The sequence below is a fragment of the Thalassophryne amazonica genome, chromosome 16 (genome assembly GCF_902500255.1).
Source record: "Thalassophryne amazonica chromosome 16, fThaAma1.1, whole genome shotgun sequence".
NCBI lineage: Eukaryota > Metazoa > Chordata > Actinopteri > Batrachoidiformes > Batrachoididae > Thalassophryne > Thalassophryne amazonica.
Window position 1 is genome coordinate 55,483,926 of NC_047118.1, and position 12,612 is coordinate 55,496,537.

At 41.5% G+C, this 12,612-nt stretch overlaps 1 protein-coding gene across 1 annotated transcript in view; it reads left to right on the top strand.

Moving 5' to 3' along the window:
- Positions 1 to 12,612, top strand: part of hid1a (HID1 domain containing a) — a 38,264-nt gene that overhangs the window by 9,278 nt on the left and 16,374 nt on the right. The window lies entirely within an intron of this gene.

Genomic DNA, 12,612 nt, shown 5'->3' on the forward strand with positions numbered 1-12,612 from the left:
CATTGTTATTAAGGTTTCTGCTGCGCTCTCAGATGTGAGGACAGAGTGAGTCAACTCCCTTTCCTTTCCCTTTGCTTCCTGTCTCTCTCCCAGCTTAAAAAAAAAATCCCTATCAGAAACAAACCGGACACAGTTGTGGTGTTACAGCTGAATGAAAAGGAGGACAGGAGAGCATTTAGGGCTACATTTAAGAGTTTTGTTACATGCTTTAGACACAGGCTGCAGCAGCATCCTGTTCAATGCATTTAACAATGATTAAAAGTAAATTGTGGTAACAGCTGTTTATCATTTGAATGATAGAACAGCTTACAATTGTCCCTTGGATTTTCCTTATGTTCGTGGACTTAGAGAAAATTTAAAAATGGGGGAAATATTCTATACAGATAGTGCTACAATGAATAATCAATCAATCAATCAATCAACTTTTTTCTTGTATAGCGCCAAATCACAACAAACAGTTGCCCCAAGGCGCTCCACATTGCAAGGCAAGGCCATACAATAATTATGAAACACAGTCTACGTCTAAAGCAACATAACCAAGGGATGGTCCAGGGTCACCCGATCCAGCCCTAACTATAAGCCTTAGCGAAAAGGAAAGTTTTAAGCCTAATCTTAAAAGTAGAGAGGGTATCTGTCTCCCTGATCTGAATTGGGAGCTGGTTCCACAGGAGAGGAGCCTGAAAGCTGAAGGCTCTGCCTCCCATTCTACTCTTACAAACCCTAGGAACTACAAGTAAGCCCGCAGTCTGAGAGCGAAGCGCTCTAATGGGGTAATATGGTACTATGAGGTCCCTAAGATAAGATGGGACCTGATTATTCAAAACCTTATAAGTAAGAAGAAGAATTTTAAATTCTATTCTAGCATTAACAGGAAGCCAATGAAGGGAGGCCAACACGGGTGAGATATGCTCTCTCCTGCTAGTCCCCGTCAGTACTCTAGCTGCAGCATTCTGAACCAACTGAAGGCTTTTTAGGGAACTTTTAGGACAACCTGATAATAATGAATTACAATAGTCCAGCCTAGAGGAAACAAATGCATGAATTAGTTTTTCAGCATCACTCTGAGACAAGACCTTTCTGATTTTAGAGATATTGCGTAAATGCAAAAAGGCAGTCCTACATATTTGTTTAATATGCGCTTTGAATGACATATCCTGATCAAAAATAACTCCAAGATTTCTCACAGTATTACTAGAGATCAGGGAAATGCCATCCAGAGTAACGATCTGGTTAGACACCATGCTTCTAAGATTTGTGGGGCCAAGTACAATAACTTCAGTTTTATCTGAGTTTAAAAGCAGGAAATTAGAGGTCATCCATGTCTTTATGTCTGTAAGACAATCCTGCAGTTTAGCTAATTGGTGCGTATCCTCTGGCTTCATGGATAGATAAAGCTGGGTATCATCTGCGTAACAATGAAAATTTAAGCAATACCGTCTAATAATACTGCCCAAGGGAAGCATGTATAAAGTGAATAAAATTGGTCCTAGCACAGAACCTTGTGGAACTCCATAATTAACTTTAGTCTGTGAAGAAGATTCCCCATTTACATGAACAAACTGTAATCTATTAGACAAATATGATTCAAACCACCGCAGCGCAATGCCTTTAATACCTATGACATGCTCTAATCTCTGTAATAAAATTTTATGGTCAACAGTATCAAAAGCAGCACTGAGGTCCAACAGAACAAGCACAGAGATAAGTCCACTGTCCGAAGCCATAAGAAGATCATTTGTAACCTTCACTAATGCTGTTTCTGTACTATGATGAATTCTAAAACCTGACTGAAACTCTTCAAATAGACCATTCCTCTGCAGGTGATCAGTTAGCTGTTTTACAACTACCCTCTCAAGAATCTTTGAGAGAAAAGGAAGGTTGGAGATTGGCCTATAATTAGCTAAGATAGCTGGGTCAAGTGATGGCTTTTTAAGTAATGGTTTAATTACTGCCACCTTAAAGGCCTGTGGTACATAACCAACTAACAAAGATAGATTGATCATATTTAAGATTGAAGCATTAAATAATGGTAGGACTTCCTTGAGCAGCCTGGCAGGAATGGGGTCTAATAAGCATGTTGATGGTTTGGATGAAGTAACTAATGAAAATAACTCAGACAGAACAATCGGAGAGAAAGAGTCTAACCAAATACCGGCATCACTGAAAGCAGCCAAAGATAACGATACATCTTTGGGATGGTTATGAGTAATTTTTTCTCTAATAGTCAAAATTTTGTTAGCAAAGAAAGTCATGAAGTCATTACTAGTTAAAGTTAATGGAATACTCAGCTCAATAGAGCTCTGACTCTTTGTCAGCCTGGCTACAGTGCTGAAAAGAAACCTGGGGTTGTTCTTATTTTCTTCAATTAGTGATGAGTAGAAAGATGTCCTAGCTTCACGAAGGGCTTTCTTATAGAGCAACAAACTCTTTTTCCAGGCTAAGTGAAGATCTTCTAAATTAGTGAGACGCCATTTCCTCTCCAACTTACGGGTTATCTGCTTTAAGCTACGAGTTTGTGAGTTATACCACGGAGTCAGACACTTCTGATTTAAAGCTCTCTTTTTCAGAGGAGCTACAGCATCCAAAGTTGTCTTCAATGAGGATGTAAAACTATTGACAAGATACTCTAACTCCCTTACAGAGTTTAGGTAGCTACTCTGCTCTGTGTTGGTATATGACATTAGAGAACATAAAGAAGGAATCATATCCTTAAACCTAGTTACAGCGCTTTCTGAAAGACTTCTAGTGTAATGAAACTTATTCCCCACTGCAGGGTAGTCCATCAGGGTAAATGTAAATGTTATTAAAAAATGATCAGACAAAAGGGAGTTTTCAGGGAATACTGTTAAGTCTTCTATTTCCATACCATAAGTCAGAACAAGATCTAAAATATGATTAAAGTGGTGGGTGGACTCATTTACTTTTTGAGCAAAGCCAATAGAGTCTAATAATAGATTAAATGCAGTGTTGAGGCTGTCATTCTCAGCATCTGTGTGGATGTTAAAATCGCCCACTATAATTATCTTATCTGAGCTAAGCACTAAGTCAGACAAAAGGTCTGAAAATTCACAGAGAAACTCACAGTAACGACCAGGTGGACGATAGATAATAACAAATAAAACTGTTTTTTGGGACTTCCAATTTGGATGGACAAGACTAAGAGACAAGCTTTCAAATGAATTAAAGCTCTGTCTAGGTTTTTGATTAATTAATAAGCTGGAATGGAAGATTGCTGCTAATCCTCCGCCCCGGCCCGTGCTACGAGCATTCTGACAGTTAGTGTGACTCGGGGGTGTTGACTCATTTAAACTAACATATTCATCCTGCTGTAACCAAGTTTCTGTTAGGCAGAATAAATCAATACGTTGATCAATTATTATATCATTTACCAACAGGGACTTAGAAGAAAGAGACCTAATGTTTAATAGACCACATTTAACTGTTTTAGTCTGTGGTGCAATTGAAGGTGCTATATTATTTTTTCTTTTTGAATTTTTATGCTTAAATAGATTTTTGCTAGTTATTGGTGGTCTGGGAGCAGGCACCGTCTCTACGGGGATGGGGTAATAGGGGGATGGCAGGGGGAGAGAAGCTGCAGAGAGGTGTATAAGACCACAGCTCTGCCTCCTGGTCCCAACGCTAGACAGTCACAGTTTGGAGGATCCCAAAAAATTGGCCAGATTTCTAGAAATGAGAGCTGCTCCCTCTAAAGTGGGATGGATGCCGTCTCTCCTAACAAGACCAGGTTTTCCCCAGAAGCTTTGCCAATTATCAATGAAGCCCACCTCATTTTTTGGACACCACTCAGACAGCCAGCAATTCAAGGAGAACATGCGGCTAAACATGTCACTCCCGGTCTGATTGGGGAGGGGCCCAGAGAAAACAACAGAGTCCGACATTGTTTTTGCAAAGTTACACACCGATTCAATGTTAATTTTAGTGACCTCCGATTGGCGTAACCGAGTGTCATTACTGCCGACGTGAATTACAATCTTACCAAATTTACGCTTAGCCTTAGCCAGCAATTTCAAATGTCCTTCGATGTCGCCTGCTCTGGCCCCCGGAAGACAATTGACAATGGTTGCTGGTGTCGCTAACTTCACATTTCTCAAAACAGAGTCGCCAATAACCAGAGTTTGATCCTCGGCGAGTGTATCGTCGAGTGGGGAAAAACGGTTAGAGATGTGAACGGGTTGACGGTGTACACGGGGCTTCTGTTTAGGGCTACGCTTCCTCCTCACAGTCACCCAGTCAGCCTGCCTTCCCGACTGCACGGGGTCTGCCAGGGGGGAACTAACGGCGGCTAAGCTACCTTGGTCCGCACCGACTACAGGGGCCTGGCTAGCTGTAGAATTTTCCACGGTGCGGAGCCGAGCCTCCAATTCGCCCAGCCTGGCCTCCAAAGCTACGAATAAGCTGCACTTATTACATGTACCGTTACTGCTAAAAGAGGCCGAGGAATAACTAAACATTTCACACCCAGAGCAGAAAAGTACGGGAGAGACAGGAGAAGCCGCCATGCTAAAACGGCTAAGAGCTAGTAGCTACGCTAAGCTAGCGGATTCCCAAACAGGGAATCCGACACTAGACAGGCTGTGGAGCAGCACAGGTAACGCACGACAACAGTGCTAAAATAAAATAAAAATCCACTAGACAGGCTGTGGAGCAGCACAGGTAACGCACAACAACAGTGCTAAAAAATAAAATAAAAATAAAAAATCCACTGGACAGGCTGTGGAGCAGCACAGGCAACGCACGACAACAGTGCTAAAACAAAATAAAAATCCACTAGACAGGCTGTGGAGCAGCACAGGTAACGCACGACAACAGTGCTAAAACAAAATAGAAATCCACTAGACAGGCTGTGGAGCAGCACAGGTAACGCACAACAACAGTGCTAAAACAAAATAAAAATCCACTAGACAGGCTGTGGAGCAGCACAGGTAACGCACAACAACAGTGCTAAAACAAATAAAAATCCACTAGACAGGCTGTGGAGCAGCACAGGTAACGCACGACAACAGTGCTAAAACAAAATAAAAATCCACTAGACAGGCTGTGGAGCAGCACAGGTAACGCACGACAACAGTGCTAAAACAAAATAAAAATCCACTAGACAGGCTGTGGAGCAGCACAGGTAACGCACGACAACAGTGCTAAAACAAAATAAAAATCCACTAGACAGGCTGTGGAGCAGCACAGGTAACGCACGACAACAGTGCTAAAACAAAATAAAAATCTACTAGACAGGCTGTGGAGCAGCACAGGTAACGCACGACAACAGTGCTAAAACAAAATAAAAATCCACTGGACAGGCTGTGGAGCAGCACAGGTAACGCACGACAACAGCGCTAAATAAAAATCCACTGGACAGGCTGTGGAGCAGCACAGGTAACGCACGACAACAGCGCCCAAAAAAATAAAATAAAAATCAAAATCCACTGGACAGGCTGTGGAGCAGCACAGGTAACGCACGACAACAGTGGTAAAAATAAAATAAAAATCCACTGGACAGGCTGTGGAGCAGCACAGGTAACGCACGACAACAGTGCTAAAAAATAAAATAAAAATCCACTGGACAGGCTGTGGAGCAGTACAGGTAACGCACGACAACAGTGATAAAAAAATAAATAAATAAATAAAATAAAATAATAAAATAAAAATCCACTGGACAGGCTGCGGAGCAGCACAGGTAACACACGACAACAGTGGTAAAAAATAAAATAAAAATCCACTAGACAGGCTGTGGAGCAGCACAGGTAACACACGACAACAGTGCCAAAAAAATAAAATCAAAATCAAAATCCACTGGACAGGCTGTGGAGCAGCACAGGCAACGCACGACAACAGCGCTAAATAAAAATCCACTGGACAGGCTGTGGAGCAGCACAGGTAACGCACGACAACAGCGCCCAAAAAAATAAAATAAAAATCAAAATCCACTGGACAGGCTGTGGAGCAGCACAGGTAACGCACGACAACAGTGGTAAAAATAAAATAAAAATCCACTGGACAGGCTGTGGAGCAGCACAGGTAACGCACGACAACAGTGCTAAAAAATAAAATAAAAATCCACTGGACAGGCTGTGGAGCAGTACAGGTAACGCACGACAACAGTGATAAAAAAATAAATAAATAAATAAAATAAAATAATAAAATAAAAATCCACTGGACAGGCTGCGGAGCAGCACAGGTAACACACGACAACAGTGGTAAAAAATAAAATAAAAATCCACTAGACAGGCTGTGGAGCAGCACAGGTAACACACGACAACAGTGCCAAAAAAAATAAAATCAAAATCAAAATCCACTGGACAGGCTGTGGAGCAGCACAGGCAACGCACGACAACAGTGCTAAAACAAAATAAAAATCCACTAGACAGGCTGTGGAGCAGCACAGGTAACGCACGACAACAGTGCTAAAATAAAATAAAAATCCACTAGACAGGCTGTGGAGCAGCACAGGTAACGCACAACAACAGTGCTAAAAAATAAAATAAAAATAAAAATCCACTGGACAGGCTGTGGAGCAGCACAGGTAACGCACAACAACAGTGCTAAAAAATAAAATAAAAATAAAAATCCACTGGACAGGCTGTGGAGCAGCACAGGCAACGCACGACAACAGTGCTAAAACAAAATAAAAATCCACTAGACAGGATGTGGAGCAGCACAGGTAACGCACGACAACAGCGCTAAATAAAAATCCACTGGACAGGCTGTGGAGCAGCACAGGTAACGCACGACAACAGCGCCCAAAAAAATAAAATAAAAATCAAAATCCACTGGACAGGCTGTGGAGCAGCACAGGTAACGCACGACAACAGTGCTAAAAAATAAAATAAAAATCCACTGGACAGGCTGTGGAGCAGCACAGGTAACGCACGACAACAGTGCTAAAAAAAAAATAAAAAAAATAAAATAAAATAATAAAATAAAAATCCACTGGACAGGCTGCGGAGCAGCACAGGTAACACACGACAACAGTGGTAAAAAATAAAATAAAAATCCACTGGACAGGCTGTGGAGCAGCACAGGTAACACACGACAACAGTGCCAAAAAACAAAACAAAAATCCACTGAACAGGCTGTGGAGCAGCACAGGTAACACACGACAACAGTGGTAAAAAATAAAATAAAAATCCACTGGACAGGCTGTGGAACAGCACAGGTAACGCACGACAACAGTGCTAAAAAATAAAATAAAAATCCACTGAACAGGCTGTGGAGCAGCACAGGTAACACACGACAACAGTGCTAAAAAATAAAATAAAAATCCACTGGACAGGCTGTGGAGCAGCACAGGTAACGCACGACAACAGTGCTAAAAAATAAAATAAAAATCCACTGAACAGGCTGTGGAGCAGCACAGGTAACACACGACAACAGTGCTAAAAATAAAATAAAAATCCACTGGACAGGCTGTGGAGCAGCACAGGTAACACACGACAACAGTGGTAAAAAATAAAATAAAAATCCACTGGACAGGCTGTGGAACAGCACAGGTAACGCACGACAACAGTGCTAAAAAATAAAATAAAAATCCACTGAACAGGCTGTGGAGCAGCACAGGTAACACACGACAACAGTGCTAAAAATAAAATAAAAATCCACTGGACAGGCTGTGGAGCAGCACAGGTAACACACGACAACAGTGGTAAAAAATAAAATAAAAATCCACTGGACAGGCTGTGGAGCAGCACAGGCAACGCACGACAACAGCGCCAAAAAATAAAATAAAAATCCACTGAACAGGCTGTGGAGCAGCACAGGTAACACACGACAACAGCGCCAAAAAATAAAATAAAAATCCACTGGACAGGCTGTGGAGCAGCACAGGTAACACACGACAACAGTGCTAAAAAATAAAATAAAAATCCACTGGACAGGCTGTGGAGCAGCACAGGTAACGCACGACAACAGTGCTAAAATAAAATAAAAATCCACTAGGCAGGCTGTGGAGCAGCACGACAACAGTGCTAAAAAATAAAATAAAAATAAAAACGAAAGCGTTAGCAAGCTAGTTAGCTTGCCAACGCTGATGAAGGTTAGCTGATAAAAGAGCTCCGTCGCGATGCTTCGACCGTTAGAGGTCTTCTTTAGGCGTTGGAGCACGGTGAAAAAGTAAAAAAAAGTAAAAAAGTCTTGAAAAAGACTGTTAATTCAAAGAACTCAAACAGCTCAGTTCAAACAGCTAACAGATACAGCAGAACACCGCTGTGCTCCGGAACCAGAAAAAAGTCCACCCTCCACCACAATAAGGTGGCAATTCAGGAAGGGGGCAATAATAAGAGTGGAAAATCTGGCAGGGCACACATCTTATATTTCCTATAATTTCAGCTTGGAACTCTGGTGAGGGCGGTCGCATCTCTCCTCTCCTTCTGTGTTTTTTCTCTATCTTTCTATTTCTGCTCCAACCTTCAAAAGTCCCAACTTTACCAGTCTGTGAAGTCTTCAAGCTATATTTGGAATAACCATGGAATTGATCAGCTGGTCTCTCAACGCTATTGACAGCATTTTTTTAACAAGGAAATCAGGGCTGGGGGACCCTGCGTGCCCAGATGGAACCTATCCTGCGTGCTATGTTCTCAATGCCTGGGTGAAATGGTGCGTTGCGTGCTTGGCACCACTATCTGTGGAAGACGTTGAAGATTTATTCTTATTTGCTTTTATGGCAGGAGGGCTGGTGCTGATTGGATTATGCGCTACCCTGACCTACCGGAAAATTTGTAAAATTTGTGCTGCTACCAGAACAACAACCCCACATCTGTCCGTCATGATCAATGAAGTGGGCAAGGCGGTACAATCTCGGATGGCATTAACTTTTGAACTCGAACTCAAGTTGGAAAAAATCTCAGAGCAAATATCTACCTTGCAAAGGAAGATGATGGAGACTAGAGAATATTCATTAATTGGATTTCGATGGTCAGATGGACAGAGATGGTGACAGAACACATCAAAAGTAATATTGTTTTCACTTATGGTAATGACAACATGACATTTAACTAAACCAATTGAACAACAAAAACACAAATCAATAACACTAACAACACTGTTAAACTAACATGAACCACGATCACAAAATGTAAAACCCCAAAACCTGAACTCCCATGGTGCATTGCAGCACAGTGTCCATTGTTTCCTGGTTAGCTAAAATCGCTAATTTCTAAAGTATTAGTCCTGTCAACTTTCCGTTTTTGTAACATTCATCCTTGACCCAAAATACATAAGCATACCAAACAACACATATCAGCTGTCCCTGGTCGCATGCACGGAGAGCTTTTTGTTTTTTTTTCTGCATTTTGCTGCAAGCAGGTGCTTTTAATTTTTACACACACAAAGCAGAGATGGCAGCACAAGACATTAAAAGCAATACGGTTTTCACTCATGGGTAAGGACAACATGACACTTAACTAAACTGACGAAACCAGTTGAACTACAAAAACACAATAAATCAGTAACACTAACAACACTGTTAAATGAACGATGAATCATAATAACAATGAATCATAATAATAACACTTAAAACCCCAAACTCTCATGGTGCATTGGCGCACAATGTCCATTGTTTGCTAAAATTGCTATTTTCTCCAAAAATAATAGTTGTATCAACTTTCCATTTTTGCAGAATTCATCCTTGACCCAAAATACGTAAGCATACTAACCTGCAAATGTCAGCTCTCCCCAGCTTCGCCGTGATAGAAGCCATACACACGTATACATGCACGCAGAGGCCACTTGGCTATTATAATATAGATTCAGTCAATAATAATATTAATAGATAGCAAGCCAAGCTTATTTTTTTCTTTTTTTTAAATCAATGTAATTGCAATTGGAATGGATTCAGTGTGTAAGAAAAAAGAAAACAACATTGTTTTGTTGATGGGAAAAGATGGGAAAAAGAGCCTCATGCGCAAAAATTAGTGCCTTTCCCATTAAATGGACAAGCAGTTAAGTGCACTTAAGGTTCCTGGTTCAAGGCCACCCCTGCCTATTTTCCATGTAATGTGGATATTCCACTGTTAAAGGAGATTTTTTTAATGAAAGACGTGCGGACGGATTGCAGCGTCGGCTCGCAGCCGCCGCAACGCTCCGCCACAGGAAAAACACCTCTGTTGGAAGCCTTAAGGACAAGTTGGAACATGTCCAGCTGTTAAACAATTTCTCATATACTCACTCCACTGAAAGCCATCAAAAGCCGCCTGGATTTTACGAATGGTTATCAACACGGAGGTGTTTTTCCTGTGCCGCCGCACCGCGCCGGCTGTGTCCCGACGCGCGGACCCGTCCGCACGTCTTTCATTAAAAAAATCTCCTTTAACAGTGGAATATCCGGATAAAATGCTGAAACCGACTTCTTCTGAAACTTCTCTGTTCTCTCACGACGTCCTGGATCAACAGAGCCTGAAATGTGGAGGTTTTCAGCTTGAAACAGGCTGACGACGGCGCCTGGGAGTGCTGCACGACGTCTCGCTCCGTGGGAAGTCCTTAAAGCGACAGTATCACCTCAAAATCTCTCATCAGCCGTTAAAATTTTCACCGAAAACCAGCTTAATTTTTCGAACCGTGTCCACTTCGATGTGTCTCACAGGTTTAGAAAAAATTTTGATCAAACAAAGCGCCAGTCTCTCAGAAGCTTCTCAGACAAAGGAATTCCGACGAGGGGCTGGATGACTCCTCCCACAAGGAGTGCTCACAGGCGAATGACGTCACCGACAGGCGTGGAAAAACTCACGCATGCGCACGAGGGTTCAAGCATGTCTGACGTAAAAACATATGAATGAAATCCATATAGGTTTTGAAAAAAATAAAAAGGACCTATACTCTATTGACAGACCTCGTATAGTTATTAAGAATTTGGCAGGAACAAATTGCCACAGAAGCTTTCATGGTATTTTTGTAATCCTTGTATCGAAATTCTGAGAAAAAAGCTTAACAGATAAAAATTAATTTAACGATTCTATGGTCTTTTAAAATTTATGCCCCGTATTGACCAAGATGCAGGCAGTAGATCTGCACAGTGCAGTTAATACATGCATGACATCACAAAAATATCTTGCAGTGTATGATACACACGTTTTGTATGGTGACCTTAATCTAAATGAAGATAAAACTGTACCTTGTTGAGCGCATGCCTCCACCAACACACATAATTTATCAGTCTTTACAGGTGACTCACAATATCTGTTTGACAAACATAGATACATAATCATAGAAATATCTAGGATTCATTTTAGAAACTTATTTGAGATATACTTAATGGTTTGTACAAATGCGTTATGGGCCAATTACTTGATGGGTGCCGACATACAGGGAACTGTGCCATCTGTACTGCAACTACCTCACTTTGAAGTATTACCAAGCATGCATCATATTTGATGACTATCATGATGTTACATACAAAGTACATGAGGAGATCCAAGAGAAAGCAAGGCTTGAAGTCAACTTCACAGATGAAATTCTCCCAAATCAAAGATGATTTTCTCTCCAATCCCACAAACAAGCAGAGGTTCATGTACTTGAAGAGCCTCTTGAGCATCATGGATGTCGTGCTCTACTCCATGCCAATAGTGACACAGACTTATTGATTGTCACCGCAGCCATTAAATATTAAAAGCAGAAGACCACTGTTGTTACTGGAGATGACACAGACCTAACTGTCCTCCTGCTTATTATGTCAACTTTCAGGGACACGACCTGTTCTTACATGCCCAGGCCAAATCCAACACATACAAAAGTAATCTGTGAGACATGAAGGTCTTTAAGGAAAGCTTTGAATGTCAAGTTTGTGACAGTACGTTGTTTATTTACACAATCAGTGGCTGTGACACCACCTCAAGCTTATTTGGCGCTGGAAAAGGTACAGCACTAAAATGATTTATGGGCACCAAATTCCTCCAGGAAACCAGCAATGTAGTCAGTTCCCACGAAGTTATCACAACAGGACAACAGGCCCGGATTTATTTATATGGTGGGAAACATCTGGACACCCTCACCGTGTTAATGCCCCAAAGGGTTTGTGAGAAAATAGCAGAAAAAGTAACACAGTTCCAACTAGAAGTACTGCCACCTGCTAGCTGCCAAGTACCATTGTTTAAGGGCAAATCTCCAGGGTCAGCAATGGAAAGGTTGTACTTCTGACTGCTCTGGAAGGTGACTGGGGGATGCTTACTCCGTTTGAACAGATCAACAAGCTGCACCACAGACCCCATTCCAAGTTATTCAACTGCATGTACCCACTGTCATGGAATGTCATGCAGTAATTCTAGTCTTGTTGGTAGTGACAGTGATGATTACTGTGCTGATAACTAGTGTGGACACCATGTGTTACAGGGTAATGTGCTACTTTCTATCAGGGCTTCATTTGTTCTTGAAGTTCTTACATCTTGTCAATGAAATTTTGTTTGCTTAGATTGTTGATCTCAATATTGGACTTGTTCCAGTTTAACTTGGCCACATAGAGTTAAATTTCCTGTTTCAACTCCCTCCTTCTAGGCATGGTAAATATTGCCACTATGGAAACACACTTTTTGAACTTTTGTTACATTTGAACATGCCTACTGTTGTACATACATACAGGTTGATATGGGTCACAGTAAATAAGTTGTTTTA